This window comes from Onychomys torridus, chromosome 19 (assembly GCF_903995425.1).
Source record: "Onychomys torridus chromosome 19, mOncTor1.1, whole genome shotgun sequence".
Classification (NCBI taxonomy): Eukaryota; Metazoa; Chordata; class Mammalia; order Rodentia; family Cricetidae; genus Onychomys; species Onychomys torridus.
Genome location: NC_050461.1, coordinates 43,344,055 through 43,359,199, shown reverse-complemented (window position 1 = coordinate 43,359,199; position 15,145 = coordinate 43,344,055). Strand labels below are relative to the sequence as shown.

At 39.8% G+C, this 15,145-nt stretch overlaps 1 protein-coding gene across 1 annotated transcript in view; it reads right to left on the bottom strand.

Moving 5' to 3' along the window:
* The window catches only part of Adgb (androglobin), a 136,334-nt gene that overhangs the window by 117,267 nt on the left and 3,922 nt on the right, over positions 1–15,145 (bottom strand). The gene's annotated exons all lie outside the window — the stretch shown is intronic.

Here is a 15,145-nt window from a genome sequence, read left to right as displayed (position 1 = left end):
CAGAGCCAGAAAAAACCCCTGCAAGTACAAAGTGATCATTATTTTGATATTCAAAAAACTTAAATAAAACTGTTAAGTACCACATTGTTTATCACCATCAGATCAAAGTGAAAATTGTAATCTTTCATTAAAAAAATGAAATCACTCTACATGTTATATTTTCAGTCTATTTTTATATAAGTCCTGTGCCCATAATTGTTTATCCATCTTTTGCTTATTATTTTAATGGTTGCATAATTTTCTATTATATGTTTTAGTTAACTGAGAATCAATGATTTGGAATTTTACATTATTGATATGGTTTTTAAAAGCTTTTTATTTTTATAAATGAAACTATGGTAGGTTTCATTGTTGCTATAAATCTTGCACACTTTTTTTTTTTCTGTCTCCTAATTTGTCTACTAATTTCTGTCTTCTTATTGCCAAGCTCCTTTTCCTTTCTAGACCCCTCCCTGCCTGGTACCTGTGGAAGCCCCAAGGGAAAGGAATGACTTCGTTGTGGAGGGAGTGGGGACCTCACAAGCACCCACAGAGGCCCAAAACAGACTGGCTGCCAGACACTTTCTCTGTGTCCCATGGGTTAGCTAGCAGGGCCTTTCCTAGGCTTTGTCCCACAGGCTTACTTCCATGTTCCCTGGGTTGGTCTGGGCCTCACACTTTATCGACTTGGGCACTCTAGGCCCCTCAGTAAGTATTCTGTGCAGCCTTTCAACTGGCTGATGGTGCTGTGCACCCTTTTCCTCAGGAGACTGGCAATCTAGGTTGGCCTCCGCCAAGGCTATTCCAACAAAGGTTTGCAGAGCGGTGCTTTCACCTGAAACCCCTGAAAAGCAAGAATAGTTCAGATTCAAGCCAGGTCGTTTCTTTATCAGGGAGGTAGAGGAAATGCTTGCCAAACATTAAGCTCTGGGACAGCCAAATCCTGCCTGGGTGGTAACAGGTCCCTCCCCACAGCAACCGTGAGCCAGTGGATGACCGGAACTTCATGTAGAAGTTCCCATTACAATGCTCAGTGGTGAGGTCAATTTCCTTATCCCTTCCTGCCAGCAACTACAACAGTTCACACTTCCGGCTGCTGAAGTGTCTGCATCTTTGCCTGCTGTGACCCAGCAGTCTCTGCGGAGGTCTCCTAGAGCAGGTCCCTTCCTGGCTGCTGGCAGAAGATGAAATGCTCCCTTTCTTACCTGTGCTCAGGACCTTTCCCCACGTGTTAAAGCAAAAGACTGTGCAATACTGCCGAGCCTTGCTTGAGAGGACTCAGTTGTCTTTAATTCTTCATTTTGGGATTCCGAGTTCCCCATTCTCTATACAGGTTTTCTGTTTTAAATCTCAGTCTGCTATCTGGTTAGAAAATAAAATCTTGGGACATACTCATTGTTAAAGACTATCCCTAAGTACCATGTCAGGAGGTAAAGAATATATTTGCAAGAAAAATAAAAAATTCCAAACTATTAATAGAGAGTCTAGGCAAAGGACAGGTTTTTATGACATTATGTTCTATTGATGCTGCTACAGCCTATGGGTTAAAAGAAATGACCACTGTGTATTGAAAGAGCAGAGATAGGGTTACCTTACAGTTTTGTTTTGGGACAGGGTCTGTCTATGTAGTCCTGGCTGTCCTGAAACTCCCTCTGTAGACCAGGCTGACCTCAAACTCACAGATATCTGCCTGGATTAAAGGTTGTGTGCCACCATACCTGGCTCTGGAGTTAGCAGTCTTAAAGGCTCTTTTTAAAAGGAAGATTTCATTTTTTAAGAAATAAGGCTCTTCTAATATTTGTTTCTCTCTTCAGTATATCACACATAAGTCAATGCTTCCTCTTCAAGCTCTTAAGCTTTGTAATTAACTGGCTGCCTTTCCTTGGAACACATCAAATGTATTTCAATTACATTGACTATTACTTAAAAAGATTTCATTGAATGGCATCAAACTAGTCTGTGGGATCACTTGTAGTATTAGGCAAATGTGACAAATAATGTTCAAGTACAGCCAAGGTCAAAATACTGACTTCAAATAGTCTTCTTGAAAGGCTGCTCATTAAATCCTCAGCAGAGCATGCGTGACTTTGAAGTCGGCTGGCAGAATCAAGCAACTGCTCTAGTATGGATGTGATCCTTTTAAGTTTTCAAAGGACGTCGTGCCTTGTCTCATCAATTCTGAGAAGAAAATAATTTTTAAAGTGTGCTGTATGTTTTTAAATTTTTCATTGTATGAGTGTTTTAACAGAGTGAATGTATGTGTACCACATGCCTGGTGCCAGAAGAGGGCAATGGATCTCCTGGAACTGGAGTTATACTTAGTTGTGAGTCACCATGCAAGTGTTGGGAACAGAACACTGGTTCTCTGCAAGAGCAGCAAGTGCTCTTGATCACTCTACAGTGAAGGAAGATTTAGGAACTTGTAATACTAGAAAAACATGTTGCCAAGTTTTAGAAAATTCAAATCCATAATATCAAAAACTAAAAATTATTCACAGTTACTTAATTTATCTAGCAATACACCCAAATACTAGTAAGTGACATCACATCACTAAAATGGCAAGTTGTCTAAAGAATTCAAATATAGATGCATTTGATGGAAACATTTTCCAAAAACTTATTACAAGCCAATGGAGAAGATTTATAACATAAACTCTATTTCAAATTTTCAGAATAGCATACTAAAAATATAAAAAATATCAACAGAACAATAACAGCAACAGAAGCCCAACAGATAACTACGTGAAAAGCTGGCTACTACAGTAGACATATTAAACTATGAACCATAGCCCTGCAAAACAGAGCAAGTAGCAAGCATGAGGAAGTGTGTTCAGTGATTGGGGACAGTCAGTGGACTGATTACAGAAAGAATGTGAAGTGTGCTCAGTGATTGAGAACGGTCAGTGGACTGATTACAGAAAGAATGTGCTGTGGTGAATTGTGGGATGAAATGGTGCCGTGCATAAATACCCACTGGAAAATAAATTCAAACAGTGGTTAAGTGGAGCTTGAAGATCTGTACATCTAGCTACCCAGTAAGTGCCAGGAAGAGAGAAGGAGGTGTCAAAAAGGAACAAAGGGTTGAGTCATTTGTATGCTCTTAGCCTTGAACTAAATCAGGTATTGCACTCCCTGTAGTTTGTGGTATGGCAGGCTGGGTAACTTGAATGGAGACAGACTTCCACTAGGGGTATGACACCAGGGATAGTATTTCCCATATGGCGCAGAACTCAGGATTCTAGCATTAAGATTTGGGAAGCGGTGGAGTTGTGGCGAAACTTTAAAAGATGGCAAATGTGCCCATTCATCAGAAAGAACTGTTCTTACATTGGAACAGAGTGCTAGGAGCCTCTACTGGTCCATTGGCTACATTGTAGCTCAGTTGGAGCATGGTCTTGGGTTTCCGAAGAGAGACTAGGACTCAAGAGAAGAACATTCTTCAGGTAGCTCCAAAACAGCAGCTATTTGCCAACTGATTAGGTATTATTCAGCACTAATTAGGTATTATTCAGCACTGCAATCACTATCATGTGATCTTGTGAGTGTGGATCAACTGGATTCAGCAGTAGGTTAGGAGCCTGATCAGTCCAGAAAACTAGAGCAACCTCAAGGCAGGAATAGGGTGCATGACCTTAGAATAGTTACAAGAGATGAACAAAAAACGACAGAGAAAGCTAACATGTACAGCTAGGAACAGTCGGTACCTCAAAAGGCAGACACCAAACACAGAGGGAGAGAAAGAGGTAAATTTAAATGCCTTTAAAATGAGTGCAATTAGAATTCCCAGAAAAGATGGAGGGGCAGTGAGATTGAGAAAATATTAACAAAAATTCAGATGTGAATAGACATTTAAAAAAATTAGTAGTAAAAAAATGTAAGAAGTTCTAGTAATTATAATAAAATAGCATAAAGAATAGATACTCTACTGCTCTAGGGGGCTATCGGAGGGTAGATTTTAAAAGCTGGTATTTACATAGAAAGAAACAGAAAATGTGAAGCAGAGATGTGAATAGATTGAACATAACACAGCCATACTACGATTTCCAGAAAGATGAAGTAGTTAGAATGTGGGAATAGGGATAAAGAGATTAGAATGTTAAAGAGATGCCTGGAAAATATGTTGAACTGACAAAGATGGGTTTTCAGATCCAAGCTTAACCATTTTTAAAAAATGAATAGGAGGAGGTAAGGAGCCTGAGTATACTAAATAAAAATGCAGGTCAATCATATATACATACATATTACACACATATATTATATTTACCTATTTACATAACAGGAGGTCAAGTTATCTGGAATGAAGAACTATCTCAAATTCATAGTAATAGTAGGCATCAGGAAGTAATAAACTGTGATCTTCAGAATCAAAGTAAATCTACTGCCAGAGCTAAAGTCAATACCCAATTAAACTCTTATTCAAAAGATAAAAATGTTCATTTTCAATGAGATACAAACACTTTAACATTGACTTAACCATAACAAATTCTTCACAAAACACACAAAAAGCCTGAAGGATTTACCCCAGGAAAACAAGAAATGAATATAACACAAGAGTGGGCCTCAAACAGTAATGATAAGTAAATAGTATAACATGCTACTATAATTTTTAAAATGTCCTACAAACATATAGTAATAATAATAGCTTTGTCTTTCCAAAAGATATGATTAAGTTATAAAAAATAGAGTAGATAAAAGGAATCCCAAGGGATACAATTATTTTTGGTTTTTGGTTTTTGGTTTGTTGTTGTTGTTGTAGAAACAAAGCTGCTTAGCTTTAGACTTTGGTGGAAAGTACTTGATGTAAACCTGTATGTGAAAAGAAATTAAAGAAACTCTGAGAATTAGACATAAAACAGAGAAGAAAGGATAGATCTTATGTTAGTGAGGAATTAATTGGAAATGTGCTACAGGAAGACAGGAAAATTGGGAATGCAGAATTCTTTTAATTGGGGCAACCTAACAAATCTATTTTGGAAATAAACATTTTAAAAATATATATAATTTCAGACTGGGTAAGCAAAACCCTCACTCACCCTGTGGCTCACTTATTTCTAAGTAATAGTGAACACTGCTGCTCTGTAGTGAGCACAGAGCAAGATAAGAAAGTGATAATGCAGCAGAGCAAAAGGGAAAAACCACCACCAGGGAATTTTAAAAATCAAGAAAATTCTAAACTTCACAATTTCCTTCATGGTGGGAATCCTAGGTGTTCCTAGATTCATAATACACACATTTTTTAATTAAGAAAATTGATCTTGTGTGTGTGTGTGTGTGTGTGTGTGTGTGTGTATGTGTTTGGCCTGAAGGTATGTCTATATGCCACATGCATGCCTGGTGCCTACAGAGCATGTCAGAGCCCCTAGAACTGGAGTTATAGTTGTGAGCTGACATGTGGATGCTGGGAATTGAACCTCCATCTTCTTGGAGAATAGCCAGTGCTCTTAACAGCCGAGTCATCTCTCCAACCCGATAATACATAAATTTTAACCTCAATTATGTATTTGATTAGCAAATTGTGTCCAATATGATGCATTTTTGTCTATAGATCCTTTCAGTCACATTCACCTATATTTAGTAAATTAAAGACCTTGCCTGACTTAGAATCGCGACAAGGTAAAAATTGTCTTTATATGTGATTATATCAGTCCATAAATTTGTTAAAATATTTTCATATGACTTATTAATAAAATAACTTCAGGAGACACGAAAGCACTATTAACTCATATTTTGCAAAGACAAGAAAGTGATTTAAATTACTTTTAGCATATATCCTTGTAGAGAGACAGGTCTTTCATGATAATGTTTCCATGATAGTGCATGTGATGTGCTATAATCATAGTCACAACCCATTACTCTTTCTTTTCTCCTCACCCCCCACAAGGTGGTAGGCCATACCTTGTCATCTCAGCACTGGGGAAGCAGAGAAAGGAAGACCTAGAACTTGAGGAATTGATTATCTCTAATCAATTAATTAAAATCAATAAATTAATTAGAAATAAATCTTAAGTCAATTAGCAAGACTCTATAATTTGAAATATATGCGAGGCTTCAAACAAACAAAAATACCTGTAAGAAAACAGTCAATTCAAAAGCATGAGGGGTTTGGGAGACTTTAGCACTAAAAAGCAGCTGATTCTGGTTTGTCCAGACACAGTTGTATATCTCTGCTTCAGTGAGATTATTCTATGGAAGCTGGTCACTGCAGGGACATTAAAGTTTCAATAAAACAAGGTTCTGGAACTTTGCCATTGTTTTCTCAAAACATGCTGTTCAGTGTTGGGTCATGATTTTACTCCTGGTGGGAGACAGTTTGTTTATGCAAAATGCAATCAGCAGGCCTTCTTAAGTAGTGTCAGCTAAGACTCACAAGGAACCTGAATAGAAATAGAATTACACAATGGGCTTAATTTGGTCTGGGGGCATTCTGAGTCACACTCTTCAGAAAATCAAATTCCTAAGGAAACAAGGTGCAAAAAAAATATGTTTTCTAATTTAAAAAGTTAAAAATAACAGGTTGTTATGTTGACCTTTTCTTCTCTTAATTTTAGTAAAATTATTTAAATAGAAGTTGATTTTAACAGTTCAATGCTTGCCCACTTTTTTTTTTTTTTTAAATACCGTGTGCTTGAATGAATAGAAAGATTAACAAAACTCGGTTTCTAGTCTCAAATTAGTGAGGACAAAGGCACCGATTACTGGAACACAAAGACAAGAGCTGAGGAAGAAGAAAGGCAGTTAGGGGCAGGGTACTCTGCTAGCACAGGAGAGGAGGAAATTATATCCAAGTGGAGAAGCCCTTCAGTTTAGGATGGGTTATATGGATTCATGCTGTTAGGCATGTAGGAAGGAGGATGTGCAGAACGGTGGAAGACAAAAATGGCAAACATGTGAACCAGTGTTTTAAGAGTTTGGTTGATGCAGAAACTAAAGGGGAGTGAAGATCACCTGCAATGCTGATCTATCCCCCCCATTTTCTCCCTATTTCTATCATTCTCTCTGCTGCCTTCCTCCTCCTCCTCTTCCTCTCTATCCTCCTTTGTCACTTTTTCTGTCTTGGCCTCCTGCTCTCCCTTTCATCATTCTACCTATTTTTTTTTCAAGACAGGGTTTCCCTGTGTAGCTTTGCACCTTTCCTGGAACTCACTTGGTAGCCCAGGTTGGCCTCGAACTCACAGAGATCCACCTGGCTCTGCCTCCCGAGTGCTGGGATTAAAGGCATGCGCCGCCGCCGCCGCCGCCGCCGCCACCACCACCACCCAGCCCTATTTTTTAAATAAGAAACATCCTACCTGAAATATAGTGTGGATAAAAGCTCCTAACTACTACATATGATATAAACTGGGTAAGAAACTCATTGATTAACAGCAAAAGGATTCAATTCTTTTCTTAGTGATTCTACCTAGGGCTGATGAGAGACTCCACTAAAGTGTAACAGGGAAGTGAATGAAATAGAGATGAGGTGTAGAATCAAGGAAGGGGGAAGAAACCAACTGGATACTCTAGGGAAAGGAGAGTGGGAGTCTACATTGATTGGCAGGAAGATGGCAATAGCATCCATTAAACAGGTAACAGAGGAAAATTCACAGGGAAAACAGATAACCCCACACTGGACAGATTTCCTTTGAAGTAGAATATATCTAGCTAGATTTTTCTGCTTGTACAAGAGAAGGCCTGGAGATATTAATGAAGCTGTATTTAATTGATGACCATTGGTTAGGATGATCAATAGGAAAGAAAGTGAGACTCCAACTAAAACCACTGGAGAATGACTTAATTTGGAGGTAGAAAAAATAAAACAAATGGACAGATGGATTCCAGAAATGGAAAAGAGAGGAGAAATCATCAGTGAGTGTGAGTATATAGCTCATCAGTACCACCAGGTTGGAGGATACTGGGGCTTCACTTAAGGTTAATATGATGCAAAACAAGGGACTGAAACACCAGGACATTGACCACTGGTCAAGATGGGACCTGAGTCATCTATCTAGCCTTGGAAGGAGAGTTGGTAACCCAAGGTACCTACAAGACCAAACATAACTATGTAAATCTGGCTCCAAGAGTCTTAAGCCTTATAGTTACTCAGCAAGAGGCAGAGAAAGCTGAAAAAGACATCTTATTGCTCTTTAATTTAAGAGACAATCCAAGCAAACTATCACATGGATAGGACAATCCCCTAGGAAAAGCTTTCTATTCTAAAGATCTCCCACCCCTGAGGAACTATAAATTAAAACTAGGATCCTCACTTTAGCTAGGCAAGCAGTCTACCAACAACATATAAGCCCACTGATTGCACTAACTGGAGGAAATGCCCCACCCTGCTCTGTCAGAAGCCCCACCTGCCTTCCACGCTCTACTCTGCCTGTCCCAGCAGATTCTTTTTCTAAAGCTCCTTAAGAAAATGAGTGTGGGTGTTTTGTCCATGTGTATGTTTGTGCACCATTGGAGGGAGTCTGATCCCTTGGGACTAGAGATATAGATGGCTGTGAGCTGCCAGTGTGGGTGTTGAACTGGGAACTGAACTGTAGTCCTCTGGAAAATGAGTCAATGTTCTTCACTGCTCAGCCATCTCTCCAGCCCCTCATCTGAATTCTTTGGATGAAGATCACAAGGTCTGAGAAGGCAAAGACAGAGATCTTCAATGCTGATTTAAAAAAGAAAAGAAACACACAAATGCTTTCACCTCCAAATGGGTAAGAGATGTTTATCCGGAGTCAAATGTTAACGATCATGGCCTAGGAACATGGATTTAGGTGATAAATACTTTGTGAGCACATCAGAGAGACAGATTAAAGCAAAGCAAGGAGATATGGCTCTAATGCCTCAAATGCTCTCTGACAGCATTCTTGGATTTTGAGTAGTACAGCTTAGTGGTCTGTTAAAATGTTTCACATGGTAATCACAAGCATGTTGGATCAGCTACAGATATGAGCAATAAATAGACATTAAGAAGCTAAGACAGGAGTCCCAGACAGTTTGTCTCAGGATCTGGGCCACTCCACCCTCTCCATAGTCACTGAGGTTGTCAACTAATGTTTACAGAGTGTGCAATGTACATATGGCCTCTTTCCAGGAACTTTAGTTCACATCAGTTTAGTGCCCCACACAAGAGAAGAAACATATGCAGTGTAACAAAATTAACTTTAACTTTGTATCACTATACCAAAATCCATGCCAATGCAAAATACCTGAGATTAATAGTTGTCTTTTTATCCTATATTTCTATATTCCCCTAAATGATAACAAACATCCATAACCTACCAAATAACCAAAATAACCCACCAAATAACTCTTAAGAATGTGAGCGTTGTGCTCTCCAAACTTCTTTCTGCTGTCTGTGGACATGAATGAAGTGTCTTTAGGGTACCTGAGAAAATTTTAGATAATGGCCAAGTCCTGGAAAGACCAGCTATAACCTTTGTTAATAGATATCACCTGTCAAGATTCGGGAGTTCTCCCCTGATCAAACCTGATTCATATTAGCTTGGAACAAATCCACAGCCTCTTGCTGCCTGTGGAAACAAAAGAAAAACCTCTCCTCCAAAGCATTTTTGACTTCCACTTGACAAATACATTTTTTGGCTTTTTTAAAGTTAAGATAGCCCTAAAGTATCTAGGTCAGTTCAATTTTGCAGTCCTGCTCACAATCCATGTCTCCCAGCAGATGTCTCTTGCCCATTGGCCATCAAAAAATTCAAAATCAACATAATACCATATAGGATCCAGACTCCCTGTGTATTTGCCATCTCTATGTGGCCTTTCAAGAAATTTTCCTTCTTTTTAAAAACTTGATTATTTTTAAACTATGTATTTGGTTCTATGACTGTTCATTCTCTTTCTTAAGCCTACACACATTGTAAAACACACCGGACAATATTTAGACATTTTTTTCCCATCTGGACCTCTTTTACTGTATATATTTTAGCCTTTTTTTTTTTTTAACTGCACAAGCAAACTTTAGATTGCTAAGCTACATCAGAATCCTCCCTGCAGCTCTCAGCTGGCTCCCCTGCTCTTAGGTTATTAAAGCAAAGCTTAAAGTTTGTGGCCTGGACAGAAGTGCGTGACCAGAGAGAACCAAGCCTAAACCCCGCGACCCAGTGCGTTTGGCCAGGAACTGCACTCAACCTTCCAAGCTGTAGGAAGCAGTACCTGTGCTGCCACAAGCTTTTTTTTTTTTTTTTTTTAACTTAACTTGCCTTTCTATTTATTGCTGCCCTGCCAGCTGAACAGCAGTGCCTCTTAAAGGAGCTGTGCCTCTTAAAGGAGCTGTGCCCCTTTCCTTTCCTTTCCTTTTTTTCAGCTTTCTCAGATCCTACATGGAAATCCAAGAGCCCTATGTTGGATGTCAAAATATTGTTAGTTGGTTTTTGACTCTTTGTTCTTTGGGGGCCCACCACCCAGCTCCCATGTAAACCACACACAGAGCTTATTCTAGCTTGTAAATGTCCAGCTTTAGCTTGGCTTATTTCTAGCCAGCTTTTCTTAACTTTAAATTATCCCATCTATGTTTTGCCTCTGGGTTTTTACCTTTCTCTATTTCTGTATACCTTTCTTTCCTTCTTTCTCCATGGCTTGCTGTGTAGCTGAGTGGCTGGACCCTGGAGTCTTCCTCCTCTTGCTCTCTTGCTCCTCCTTCTTTCTTTTCCTCCCAGATTTCTCCTTCTATTTGTTCTTTCTGCCTGCTAGTTCTGCCTATCCCTCTCCTGCCTCTCTATTGGCTGTTCAGCTCTTTATTAGACCAATCAGGTATTTAGACAGGCAAAGTCACACAGCTTCACAGAGTTAAACAAATGCAACGTAAAAGAATGCAACACATCTTTGCATCATTAAACAAATGTTCCACAGCATAAACAAATGTAACACATCTTAAAATAGTATTCTACAACAAACTACATTTCTAGTTCGTAATTGGAGCAAAAATTTGGCTAAATATTTCATAGCCTTTTCCCTTTCTCTCCTTTTCTCTTTAGATCCACAAAATGTTGATGACCTAGAATCTCTGTTGCTGATAACTGATGGAGACACATGCTCCTCAGCACACTCAATCCACAGCTCCCCTGCAGACCCTCCACCCACTTACAAAGGACCTACAAAGTGGTCCTTTGCCATAGTTCCACTTAAAAACATGTTCAACAGACTGCTCTGGGTTGACCCTGGTTTCTCAGTCTACAAAGAGGCTATGAGTGGAAGCTAGTACTTTCAGTGGGAGACAAAGAGCTGAAGAAGTGACATACTGATCTTTAAGAACTAAGGTAATATGTGAAATTCTGATGCCTCATCAACACAGAAAAACAAAATAAAAAGAAGTGCTAAATATTTGTACTGCAGTATTTGTTGTGATAGCATTAAAATAATGTCCAATGTTTACTTAATTAGAAAATGTACCATGTACTAATTTACCAACACAAATTAGCATGGCTACAGCCTCAGATTCTAGAATTACCTTGGGCCCACCCTAAGAAGGGCTTACACAGCCTCAGGAGCCTGAGAGGGAATATTTACAATATAATTTCGAAGCACCTCCTTGGGTACTTCTTCCCCATGTGGATTTCGGGGTGGGGGGTGTTAATATGCACGGGTATTAGTCAGTCACCCTTTCACTTTCACTTAATCTTCCATGCTACACAAAGGTGTATTTTAATCCATCCTGGATACAGCTTTGAATCAATTTCACCTCACATTATGTGGCAGAATAAGTGTACAGATCATTTAAATTAATTCCTTCATTTAAATAATCGCTGGCCTAGAAATGTCAAAGTAATATGAAAGTCAATGGGATGTTAAAGTTACTTTTGAGGAAGGTACTGTGTGCACCACTGGAATCCTTACCAACAGTACCACAGTGCCAGAGGACAAACTTTATCATGTTTCAGGTAAGAGGGGGGACAGATTCCATGAACATCTACTTTTAAATCTTTTGATCTAATAGATTTTTTTCCTAACTTTTTATCATTCAGTAAAAGTTTATCAGGTGTTGGCCCTAGTAAGCAAAAGCCAGATTGATGCATAATTTTAGGGTAAAAGAGATGCTATGGATCATGGCTCTAGGGGGATGGGATGGCTGTTTGAATCTCTGGTACCCACACAAAGCCAGTTGCAGTAGTACACATCTATAATCCCACAGAGGGTACAGTAAGACTGGAATGCAGAGACAAGGGGATCCCTGGAATCTTGTCATCAATTGTAGTGTTAATCATGACTGTCATAAAAAAGGTGGAAGTTGAGTGCTGATACCCAAAATTTTCCTCTGACCTTCATATGCACGTCCTGCCACAAGCATGTCTGCACACACGCCCGCGCGCACACACACACACACACACACACACACACACTATGACTTTAAAAACAATGAGTGATTTCAACAACAAATCAAACCTCTGCCATAACTCTTAAACCCCACCAAACTGGAGTGAATTACTCCAGAAATCTTCAAGTGAAGATTTTAGATGGAGAACTAAAGGCAGAGCCTATTATGGCTGAAGGGCAGTCTTAGCCTCATTAAGCAGGGCTATTTGCCTGAGCTAAGCTTTATGCAATGGACACTTACATAATGTCATCGTCTTTGCCAAGTGTTACCCAGGGGCAGGGATTCTTGTGACCTGAAGGAGCCTCTGCCCTCTGGATTTCATGTTCTCACCCTTTCTGATTCAGAGGGTTTTATGACCCAGCTACCAGGCTTGTTTCCACTTCAGCTCTGTTAAATTATACATACATTTATTGCTACACACTATGCCAGGCCCTGAGGAAATGCCGAATAAACAGGCATTATATCAGACCTATCACTCATTAACCCTTCCCTTTTCAGGCACCACACTATCAGGGCCTGTACACCATCACTGTGTACACTGCCATAGAGAAAGGCAAACTTAGCCTCCATACATTTTCCCATAGTTACTTCTCAGATCTCCGCAACCCACTGCCCTAGGTTCCTCATACTCATCAGGGCATCTCACAAGCTCAGACTACTGCTCATTTTGTTCTACCATGGTTTGGAGTCCAGCATACATTCCATGAAACTGTCAGATGATGCCCCTGAAAGCATTATTCAGATCTCCAAAGTCACATGTTGCTCATACTATTTTACAGTTTTAACTCCTTTCTTGACCGTTCCATCTCATTCCACTCTACATTCACCCAGGTGTGTTGTGAGCTAGTACCTGCATCAAGAGCCACGGGACCCTCTGCACACGCAGTCTAGATGACCTCTTGTGCCCCAAACATCCCCGTCCCCAACACCAGCTGTCTAAGGAGTGACTGTTGAGGGAAATGATGAAAGACCAGCTCCAGTGAGAAGCAACTTCCTCTCTAACACACACAGCCTCCATCTCGGAGTCTCATGATTTTGCTAATCTAACCTCATGCTGACACATGACTTCTTCATTGTCCACCAAGTCCCTGGGGAAATTAAAACATTATTACAGATTTCCTAGTGGCTTCTGTTATGAACTGTATCTCCACCCAACCTACATTATAACTCCTTTGATGGAAACTACCCTGATCGACAATTCTTTATCTTTTGTGAATTTTCAACAAATTGGGTGTGAGATGTGCTCATTAGCTAGTTAGAAATATGGAGAGTTAGAATTCCCCTGGGTATGTTTCTATCCATGAAGCTAGAATTTTAAATTTGTTAAGTGTCTGTAGTTGTTGGGATCAACAAAGGTCAACTATGGAAATCACAAAACCCCTGTAGCCCTCTCTTTGCTCCTCTGGCCTCTGCCTTTGGTGTGGACTATGAGGATGGAGCTAGGTAATATGCTGAGTTCTGATATTCACCAGGATCCGTAAAGGATCCTGTACCTTATTCTCTCTAGTGGGTGGGGCTTCTCTCATATCTCCAAGCAGAGGAACACACTATCCGACCCACTACTGCACAGCTGCATGAAATCAGCTCTCTCCAGAGAGGCAAGAACTCAATTTAATACTCAGCAAGACATGTATTATTCTATTTTATATTGCTTCCATAATACCATTAAAGTTAATTTAAAAAATAACCCTATTTTTCACATTTCATGTGGACAGATGCATTGACCTTTTCTGAAAATTCTATAAAGTTACGATGTGTGTTGTGGTCATAAGGATACATTTAACAGGGAGATGAGTCACATGCTTCTCAACATGAGAGAGCTTTGATGACACTTTATCACCATTATAAAATCTAGTAGGCGTTACAATTCTTGTTACTTGAATAAATTGCTTGTAGTGTTTCAAATCATGATTTGAATATATTATTGGTGGTAGAAAAAAGTGTTGTGACTACTGATACCAAATTGTACCCCATTCCTGTTGTGGACTACCCCTTCAAGTTTGGAATATTTCAGTGTGTCAAAGTAAGCATTGATGATTCTAATGGCTTTGGGGAGTAGGTACATGTGTATACAGGCATACATACAGAGACCAGAGGGGGACATCAGGTATTCTGCTCTGTCACTCTCTATCATATTCCCTGGAGATAGAGTCTCCCACCAAACTGGGAGCAGAGCTGACAGCTGGGAAGTCCCATTGACCTACTTGCCTCTGTCCCCAACCCTGGAGTTACAGCCCCATGCTTGTGATGCCATAGCCATATTTTAATTTTGTTAATGTGTTGTAGGGGTACTTGTCTGTGCTTTGCCCCTGATACACCATCCCTCGTCGGCAGCAGGTAACTGCTAGGTACCAGCTCCCACCCAGGGCGTGGTCAAGATGGGGACCCCTTAAGACCTGAGATGCATACGTGCTTGCTCTCTCTTGGCTACCTTGTGATCCTGGATGCTGGACTGCAGACCGATTCAGAGTTCTCCAGAGAACCACACTGGACTGTGCTCACCTCCCCTGGATCCTGTAACCGACCCCTTTGCTTGCTGTAATTTATTTTGACCCAAAATAAATCTCTGTTGACTATCAGATAAACTACGTGGAATTGCCTCATTAATTTCCACTATAATGTATGCTCTCTGAGAGCCCATACTTGGGTTTTTGTGCTTACACAGCATACATTCTTAACCACTGAGCCATCCCTACAGCCTTCTAAATACTTCTAATGCTTAGATTGCATCTTTTCTTTCCCTTATGGTTGGTACTTCCAAGAAGATCAAATCCCTTATCTGATGAATCCTTCTACAAGATTGTAATGGGTGAAAGAATCTTTACAACATTATTTAGTTATCAAGTCAACTCACTCAAA